We start from the raw sequence: 10,973 nt of genomic DNA, 5'->3' as shown, positions 1-10,973 counted from the left end.
TGGCAAGCTGTAATCAAGATGAGTTGGGTTTTAAAAGACTTCTGTAACGACTGTCAGAAGTGCGAGGCGAGTCGGCTGTCGCTTATCCTTTATAATTAATAGCGGTATACCGTGTAGTCGCACCACCCCTTTGTGATATGTTCCTGTCATATTTTCTATGTCATATGTTGCTTTGATCGGTAGGGAGTGTGTGAGTTTGGTTTATTTGTCTACGTTCACCCAAATGATAGCATGTCCACTTGTAGACCTGGGCAGCTTTGTTCTTAAGTTTATGGTAGGACTCATACCTGGTTCATCTATCATCGCTTTGTGTATACAAGTTGTATATAATTAAGATTGAAAAGACGGTCGAATGAGTGGTTTTTCCCTAAGCCGAAAACCAAACAAGGAACAGGAAGTAAGGTGGAATCACACATTCTAAGTCTGTAGGATCTTAATTATATACAACTCTCACGTATACACCTAGTAGTGATAATTTAACCCCATGGGTCCTTAGTCTCTATTCTTGAACTTGACTTGCTATACGAGTAGTATTCATCTTCTGGGAATAATTCATGAAGTTTATGGACTTCTGGAACATCCTTGATGTTTTTCGCTTCTTATTTCTTATCTACCGTGTGGGTTAGGAAGGCATGTTACCCCTCGTGTGGGTATTTCTGAGCTTTGAAGCGAGAGACGATTCGTGGGTTTGTGTCAAGTTTGTCATTATAGATTACAAGTGTTTTTGTTAGTCATTCGGTTAAGGCAAAGGGTCTTCTCGTAGCACATGAAATTGGTATGGTGAGGACCAAGCCAATGAATGTCAAATGACGACGTTGGAACTTCTTATTGTAACAGGTGTTAAGTCAATTTGGAAGGGGTGATTTGTTTAGAACGATAGTGTATTCTATGTATATGTCTTTAATGCCATAAGTTTATCATTCTTATTACTACTGCGAGTATTTGCAACGCAATTAGTGAGTACTAGCAGTACAAGTGCTTCGATAAATAGTGATGAAATTTCGTAGTAGGATCCCTACCAGTTCCCTATATAATTTCTTGGTGTAAACTAGTCGTATATAATTAAGATTGAAAAGACAGTCGAATGAGTGACTCTGCCCTAAGTACACAACCAAACAAGGAACATGAAATAAGGTGGAATCATGCATTCTAAGCCTGTTAGAATCTTAATTACATATGACCCTAACGTTTACACTAAGCCATCATAGCTCACCTGCAAGGATCCTTTGTTTTTATATGAATAATGTGATTTGTTCGGATGAGGAAGCAGTTTACGATTACGATTTAATTGGCACCAGTTTTTAGTTAAAAAAAATTTTAAGCTTTAGATATTTTTATTTGGAAGCATACCATTATTCACAGGTGGTTCCAGGAGAGTCTCTCCTACGGTGATCATCAGTACCCTTCCATCTCCACCAACATTCCTTGCTATTGGACAATCCCTCTTGAAGTGTCCCGTTTCACCACACCCGTAACATGCCTGACTTACACCAACATTGGGGACGTGGGTGATTAGTTGTGCCGGTGCCCTACAGAAATGGGCAGTGTGCCCCTTCTTGTTGAAATTTTTACAGTGTAACTCTTGGCAGACTCCATAGTGATGAAAGTTGCATTCATTGCATTTTGGATGAATCCCAACATATTGTCTTACTGGTGTTGGAGCGGCAAGGGTAGTGGCAGCGTGAACAACAATAATCTGTTGTTTCTTCGAGGGCTCTAGTGTTGCCTGTCCCTTTTTCTTACTCCAAGACTTTCGCTTATAGTCACCCCCTTTGGTTGGCTCAGGAACGGGCGCCATCATGCCTTGGTGGACTCCATGGTCAATGAGTCTCTGGGCCAAGCGTTTGGCACTATCGAAAGTAATAGGGTTCGAAGCCAATACATTCCCTTGCATTTGAGGGGATATTCCCCAAATGTATCTCTCTACTTTCTTACTCTCCGGGCTAACCATCCCGGGACATAGTGCTACTAGATCGTTGAATCTCTTAGTGTTGGCTACTTTGTTAGAGCCTGTCATGGAAAGGTTCCAAAGCTCTTTCTTAGGGATGGAAATTTGACCCGACCCGGTGGGGAACCCGGCTCACCCGCCGCGATCGGGGACGGGTATTCCCTGCAAAAACGGGGATCGGGTATGGGCCGGGATCCCCGTTAGGCTAAAACCGGGGAAGGAGTCGGGGCCGGATATACCAATCCTCAACCCGCCCCGCCGTAGCTTTGATGACATAATATATATATATATATATATATATATATATATATATATATATATATATATATATATATATATAATATTTTGATAATCGATCAAATAAACTTAATATAAGCCCATTACACATTCAAAAAGTCAATATACTGTACCCTATCCAATACTCCAAGATGACAATTATCATTTACCAAATTTCTAATCCCAATATTATTCCAAGAGTCTGAATATTATTCCAAGAGTCTGCCGCTGTGAATAGGTCTTCGAAGCTTCATTCCTTGTTCCAAGAATATGTACGTCAATCTATTTTTTCTAGTCGATATGTATTTCTTTTGTGTGTTTTAATTGTGGTTTTCTTGTTAAACTAATAACTTAATGGGTTCTCTCTCATTTTGTTTACTAATAATTATGTTCTTTGATTCCCTAATTCAAACGTGAACTATATTTGTTTCGTCAGTATGTATTTTTTTGTGTGTTTAATTGTGGTCTTCTTGTTTAAGTAATGACTTAATGAGTTCTCTATCATTTTGTTTACTAATAATTATGTGTTTTGTTTCCCTAATTCAAACGTGAACTATAATAACTAATTTGACTACGTTACACTTGTATCAAAAGCATAAGTTGTTTAAACTCTTGCTAAGTTAATTCTGTTATAGAATTTAAAATAATGTTATAAAGATTGTTAATGCATGTAAGTAATCAAAATCTAATTTTCATACATATTTTTCTTTTTTTTTATCTAAGTGATAACCATCTATTTTTTTATTTCGCAAAGTGATACAAATTGTATGTGTTTTTTGTAGGTTTAGATGGCTACTTCAGATATTGATAAACCACCAACCATGAGTGAAGAACACGAAGAAGATAATGAACAAGAACCTGTAGAAAATAATACGAAGATTGACATCCCAAAAAGAGGTTTAAATCCATTGCTTGGAACCATTTTGATCCGGTTTTTGTTAATGGTTTTCGTGGATAGGCGAAGTGCATACATTGCAAGAAACAACTGATCGATAGATCTAATGATGGAACAACACATTTAAAAGATGAATACATGATATGCCCTAGGAAAAATACAAGGGACATTCGGCAACATATATTAGTTCAAGGGAAAAAAACCACCGATGGTAAAGCTTATATGAGTAAATATTCCTTTGACAATGAAATATCTAGAGATGAAATAGCAAAGATGATTATAATTCATGATTATCCACGCTCCATTGTTGAACATTATGGTTTTCGAAAGTATACAGAAAGTCTTCAACCTTTGTTTAAGGTGCCTTGTTGTAATACAGTTAAGGGGGCTATAATGAAGGTATACGAGGATAAAAAATTTCATATCTTGAAATGTTTTGAGAGAACGATAGTAGGATTGCTCTCACGTCTGATATGTGGACAACAAGTAACCAAAAGAAATGTTACATGGGAATCTCAACACATTATATGGATTACAACTGGAAGTTACAAAATCAAATTATGAGATATTTACTCTAATTAGTGTTATTATTTGTAATTTATATTGGATGAAGTTTTGAAATGTTATATTTTGTGTTATTATTTGTAAGTTATATTGGATGCAGTTTTAAAATGTTATATTTTGTTTAATGCAGCTTTATACATGTGTCATCTCCACACACTGCTGATGCATTGTCACAAGCTATGATGAAATGCTTCTTGGAGTGGAACATTGACAACAAGTTGTCAACATTAACACTTGACAATTGCTCAACAAATGATGCCATCATTGTCAAGCTTTGAGGTACACTTACTACTTCATCACTAGTTTTAAAGGTGAGAACATTTCATATGCGATGTTGTGCACACATAATTAATCTTATTGTGCAAGATGGATTTTCTGTGATTGCTAGTGCAATTGAGAATGTTAGGAATAATGTCTCATATTGGACAAATTCTCCTAAAAGAATACAAGATTTTAGACTTTTTGCTCATCAAGTAGGTGTTGATTGCCAAAAGGAGTTACTTATTGATTGAAAACAAGGTGGAATTCCATTTATATGATGTTGAGTGTTGCTTTGGAATATAGAGAAGTTTTTATTCATTTGAGCAAAAAGGATAAACATTGTGTTTGCTTTCCTAGTGAAGATGAATGGAATAGGGCATCAATTGTTTGTGAAAAATTAAAATTGTTCTATCAAGTGACTAAAAAATTTTCTGGTTCCAAATATCCCACATCAAACATTTTCTTCCATTTGATTTGTGACATGAAACTATCGTTGTTGAGTTGGAAAATATCTCAGAATAATGTTATTAAGTCCATGACATCAACTATGTTGATCAAATTTGAGAAGTATTGGAATGTAATACATAATGTTATGAGTGTAGCAACTGTCTTGGATCCCAGGTATAAGTTAAAGTTGATCAATTATTTCTTTCCAAAGTTATATGGGGAAGAAGCAAGAAGTGAGATTATGAAAATACGAAATATAATTACTGGGTTATTTGAAGAGTATAAAAAGAAACATGATGAAAAACGAGGAACTTTTTTGAAACGAAAATGTACAACAAACGTCTCTGAGGGAGGGGGGTTCTCCTTTAAGGAAATCAACATGGGAGTTGGATTTCGAGAATATGCTTTCTGAGGATGATGGATTTGAAAAAACTGAGCTGGATAATTATTTAGCTGAGAAGTTGTTACCGAATGAGGAAAGTTTTGACATATTAATGTGGTGGAAGTGAAATCGTTCTAAGTTTTCGATATTGCAAAAGATTGCTAGAGACATCTTAGCCATTCCAATTTCTACATTTGCTTCAGAATCAACTTTTAGCATGAGTGGGAATAAGGTGACTGTTAAAAATATGAGTTAATATTTTTCAATCTCATATTTATTATTTAAAACAAAGTGTTATGTGACTGAGGGGTTGTTATGTAAAACTTGTATTCTTTGCATAGTTAAGTGTAAATGCAGGTAGCAGGTTTGATATGCGGGTTATAGTTCGGGTCAAGTTTGGTTCGGATTGTATTCATGGTTGATATCCAAAGTATAAAAGATGAGAGAGAAGACTGTTCGTTCATTCAGTTGAAAAAGATCTAAGATCAGATTAGGGTTTTCTCTCAATTCTCTCTTCTTTATTCTAACTCTTGTATACTCTTCTTTGTTCTGTGTAAGCTAAGATAGTTTATGTATGAGTCTGATAGTTTTAGATCATGCTTGTGTCTTAGTTGATATAGATTAGGTTGAGTGTTTTGTAATGAGAGTAGATTAGGTTTTTTATGTAGTGAGGTTTGATCTGTAAGTTCGTGAAAACCGCCTGTTTCTTTGTCCTTAATTGATATAAGAAATGGTGATGTTGGGAAGTTTGCTTTGTGTCTTTTTAACATGGTATCAGAGCTGTAAGGCTCATGGTTGTTGATCCTGACATCTCGCTTCTTGTTCGTTGATCTTCTGGTGTTGACGATTCTTTGAGAGGCATTTTGTTCCTCTTTTCTCACAGTTTTTTTGGTTAGACGATTGAGAGTTCTAGGGTTGTGTTTGTCATCCCTAAACTTGTGTCGATTTGTTATGATCCTGGTACTGCGAAGTTTTTTGTTCTTGATCTTTCAAGTTTGGTGAGGATCGATTGCTAATCCAAGCTCTGCTGTTGTAAACTCTAACCGTCATAGTGGAATCAATCAATCCCATTAATCTGAAATAACCCTCTTGGGGTCGGAATTGATCACCGATAAACCCGTGAAGGGAACGGATTCAGGGAGTCGATATTGTTAATCGGTTCTCGTCTATTGCACTGTGAGGTTTTCTTATTCTTTTTTTCATCTCTCTTTGTCTATTGGACTGTGAGGTTCTTACTTGTTCTTGTTTTGTCATATTTTCTATCTGTTGTGTGGAAAGTTATGGTTTCCTAAGCACACCAGTTATTTGTTATATGTTTTTTTCAACTCTGTGTTGATTGTCTTGGGCCCCGACATACTGTGGTGACCATCTGGACTTTAAGTCGACACAAGTGTTTGTGATTTCTGATCTCTTTGTTGATCTGTTTGCTGTTTTTTGTGATTAACTATGGCTGGTGATACACTTGAAGGAAGTGGTGTTCCTAAAGATAATCCAGTTGATTTTGATGATCCTTTATATGTTCATCCTTCTGATAATACTGTGACTTCTATTATAACAATTAAATTGACTGGTAATGAAAATTATCGTCTGTGGCGTAGTTCTATGTCTAGAGGTCTTAAGGCTAGGAACAAGTTAGGATTTGTAGATGGTACTATTACTTTGGAAAAAACTGAAGCATCTAAAGCATCTAAGTGGGAACGTGGTAATGCTGTTGTTTGTAATTGGATATTGGGGTCAATTTCTGAGACTATATATGCTAGTCATGTATATTCTGATAAGGCTAAAGATATTTGGGATGAGTTGTTTGAGACTTATAATAAGGCTGATGCTTCTGTCATTTTCAATATTCATCAACAGATTAATAGTTTAAAACAAAATGGGCAGTCTCTTTCTGATTACTATAATAAACTTGATTCAGTATGGAAATAGTTTGATGGTCTAACTAGTTTAACTGAAAGTGTTTGTGAAGCTGCTACTAAACTTAATGATCATTCAAAATTAATGAAACTAATGCAGTTTCTTAGTGGTCTTGATGATGTTTATAATCAAGTCAAGAGTCATATTCTGTTAATGGAACCCTTACCAAATGTTAAGACAACTTTTTCTATTCTTTCTAGAGAAGAGTCACTTCAAAAGAATGGGTCTCTTGGTAATATTGTTTCCTCAAAGCCACAAGTCTCTGTGTTTAATAGTAAAGCAAATGATTTTAAACGAACACAAGGTCAAAACAGATCTAGAAATCAGGGATTACAGTGTAAAAACAGTAATCTAAAAGGTCATACAATAGATAGGTGCTATAAACTAATTGGTTATCCAAAAGATTTTACACCTAGAAGTGATAATAATAATCAGAATAAATCTTTTTCCGTGAATTCCTCTTCTGTTGAATCTAATAGTAAAACTTCAGCTTCTTCTGAGTTTGTTCCCAGCAATGGTGCTCATCTTCTTACTGATGAACAATATTCAAAGTTCCTTCATCTTATTAGTGAACATTCTCACAATGAAGATGTGTCTGCCACTTCTAATATGGCAGGTATGTCATTGTTTCAGTGTTGCAATTCATTTGTTAGTCCTAATAGATCTCAAAGTTGGATTGTTGACTCAGGAGCTAATCAACATATGATAGCTTCTGAGTCACATCTTCAGGATGTTATAGATGTCTCTAAGCTTAATCTTCTTGTTAAACATCCTAATGGATCTTCAGCTCCTATAAATAAAATTGGAAATCTTCATCTATCTTCACATCTTACTTTATTTGATGTATTTGGTGTTCCAGACTTTAATGTCAATCTTTTATCTGTTCATAAACTTTGTAAAGATAGTAGGTGTGAAGTTATTTTTTCTGAACATAATTGTGTAATCCAGGATTCACTATCAAAGAAGATGGTGGAGAATGGTAGAGAATCTGAGGGATTATACTACCTTGATGGTGTATCCTCAGGTAATCTAACTAATGTAGCTTCCAGATGTTGTGTTTCTAAACTAACTTAGCATAGCAAGCTTGGTCATCCAGCTGATCAAGCTTTGACTTCTTTAAAAAAGGTGTTAAATTTTGGTAATGAGTCCCTTCCTCCTAGTGATGTTTGCCATAGAGCAAAACAGACAAGGGAGTCCTTTTCTCTTAGTCAGCATACTTCAACTCAGTTAGGTGAATTGGTTCACTTAGATGTCTGGGGACCTTATAGGCTTGCTTCAGTTGAAGGGTTCAAATATTTCTTGACTGTTGTGGATGATTTTACTAGGGCCACATGGGTGTTTCTTTTAAAGTCTAAAACTGAGGTTTTTGATTGTTTTAAATCGTTTGTTAATATACTTTTAAACCAGTTTGATGTTAATATTAAGGTTGTATGCCCAGACAATGGTATTGAGTTTGTTAATAATCAAATGAAGTTTTTTTGTTTTGAAAAAGGAATTATTCATCAAACATCTTGTGCTTATACTCCACAACAAAATGGAGTTGTGGAGAGAAAGCATAGACATATTCTTAATGTTGCAAGATCTCTTTTGTTTCAATCAGGAGTGCCTGTTAAATATTGGGGAGATGCTGTTTTGACTTCTGTTTTTTTTTTTTAATAAATAGAATGCCTACTTCTGTCTTAAATGGTTCATCTCCTTATGAACTTATTTTCAAAAAGGTTCTTGTTTTTGATCATTTGAGAGTTTTTGGTTGTTTATGCTTTGCTAGTAAACAAAATATTTCTGATAAACTGTCTGAACGTGCTGAAAAATGTATTTTGTTGGGATATTGTTTTGATAAGAAAGCTTATAAATTACTTAGTCTAGATACTAACACTTCTTTTGTATCCAGGGATGTGAAGTTCTATGAGTCTGTTTTTCCATACAAATTAAAATCAACTAATGTTGATAGTTTTTTGAATAGTTCTGGCCCTAGTGATCTCTTTTCCTATGATGTTTTTAACACAAATGAGTATATAAATGATTCCATTGGTCTTGATGAATTGAGGGTGGAGTCCCAGTTGGATGGTACTGATGCAACTATTAACTTGGATGACATTAGTTCTGGTGAATCTGTCAACCATGGTGGCGAGGCAATGGTGCCTCCTACTAGTTCCTCTGTTCCTTCATCTTCAAGTGTGTCTGAGGAAATTAGTCAGTCTATTTTGACACCTTCTGTGGAGCAGTCTGTAGGTGCTTCTAGGACAAGACGTGAGTCATATATGCCTGTTAAGTTTGCTGATTATGTAGTTGAAGGAAAATATAAATATGGTATTGAAAGGTCGATTAATTGTTCTTATCTTGATCATGAAACTAAGTGTTTTATTTCTAATCTAAATAAATCTATTGAACCCAAAGATTACAAAGAAGCTTTGTCTGATCCAAATTGGGTCAGGGCAATGAATGAAGAGATGAAAGCTCTTCATCGTAATCATACTTGGGAAATAACAAATTTGCCTAAAAATAGAAAGCCCATAGGATGTAAATGGGTATTTAAAATTAAATATAAGTCAAATGGAGAGGTAGAAAGGTATAAAGCTCGATTAGTTGCTAAAGGGTATAATCAAAGAGAAGGAATTGATTTTGAGGAAACATTTTCTCCTGTTGCTAAAATTGTTACTGTACGAATTGTTATTTCTTTGTCTGTGCATAATTCATGGCCTTTATATCAATTAGATATAAATAATGCTTTCCTTTATGGTGATCTTACTGAGGATGTTTATATGTCTCTTCCTCCTGGCTATTATTCAAACAGTGATTCTAGAGTTTGTAAACTTACTAAGTCTTTATATGGTCTAAAGCAGGCCCCTAGAAAGTGGAATGAAAAACTCTGTGCATCATTGTTTATGTTTGGATTTCAACAAAGTATTAGTGATTACTCTTTGTTTATTAAAAAATGTGGTACATTTTTAACTATACTTTTGGTGTATGTTGATGATATTATTCTAACTGGAAATAGTGAAGTTGAAATTAAAAAGGTTAAAGAATTCATGAGGAGTCAGTTTTTGATTAAGGATCTTGGTATTCTTAAATATTTTCTTGGAATAGAGGTAATAAGTATTAATGATGGTTTGTGTTTAAATCAAAGAAAGTACTGTTTAGAATTATTGCATGAATATGGGATGCTTGCATGTAAACCTGTAAATACTCCTTTAGAAGTTAATTTTGTTGTAAGTTCTAGTAATAAAAATGAAAAAGAAAATTTTCTGGAAAATAAAACTGAGTTTCAGAAACAGATAGGTAAACTTATTTACCTTACAATTACTAGACTTGATATTTCTTATGCAGTTCAAGTTCTGAGTCAGTATATGCACAAACCTAGGAAGTCACATTTAAATCTTGCTTTTAGATTGTTAAGATACTTGAAAAATAGTCCTGGAAAAGGTGTGGCTTTGAGTAAGTCAAGTGTGTTTGAATTAAAGGGTTATGTTGATGCAGACTGGGCAAAATGTTTAGATACAAGAAGGTCTGTATCAGGTTATATGATTTATTTTAACAACTGTTTAATTTCTTGGAAAAGTAAAAAACAGTCTACAGTTTCTAGGTCTTCCACTGAGTCTAAATACAGAGCTCTTGGCTCTATTACTTGTGAAGTAATTTGGATTTTAAAGATTTTATTTGAACTTGGTGTCAAAAGTCTTATGCCTGTTTCTATTTTTTGTGATAATAGTTCAACTATCAAATTGGCTCTTAATCCTGTATTTCATGAAAGAACAAAACATTTTGAGATAGATTTACATTTTGTTAGAGAAAAAGTTGCTAATGGTATTGTAAAATTAGTTAAAATTGATTCTTCTGAACAGAATGCTGATATTCTTACAAAGTCTTTAAGTTCAAAACAACATGAATTTTTAGTTGCTAAAATGGGTCTTATTGATATTTTTAAGGAAAAATAATAAATAATTCGATTGAGGGGGGATGTTAAAAATATGACTTAATATTTTTCAATCTCATATTTATTATTTAAAATAAAGTGTTATGTGACTGAGGGGTTGTTATGTAAAACTTGTATTCTTTGCGTAATTAAGTGTAAATGCAGGTAGCAGGTTTGATATGCGGGTTATAGTCCGGGTCAAGTTTGGTTCGGATTGTATTCATGGTTGATATCCAAAGTATAAAAGACGAGAGAGAAGACTGTTCGTTCATTCAGTTGAAAAAGATCTAAGATCAGATTAGGGTTTTCTCTCAATTCTCTCTTCTTTATTCTAACTCTTGTATACTCTTCTTTGTTCTGTGTAAGCTAA

This window comes from Lactuca sativa, chromosome 8 (assembly GCF_002870075.4).
Source record: "Lactuca sativa cultivar Salinas chromosome 8, Lsat_Salinas_v11, whole genome shotgun sequence".
NCBI classification, from domain to species: Eukaryota; Viridiplantae; Streptophyta; class Magnoliopsida; order Asterales; family Asteraceae; genus Lactuca; species Lactuca sativa.
Note: the sequence above shows the minus strand (reverse complement) of the source record.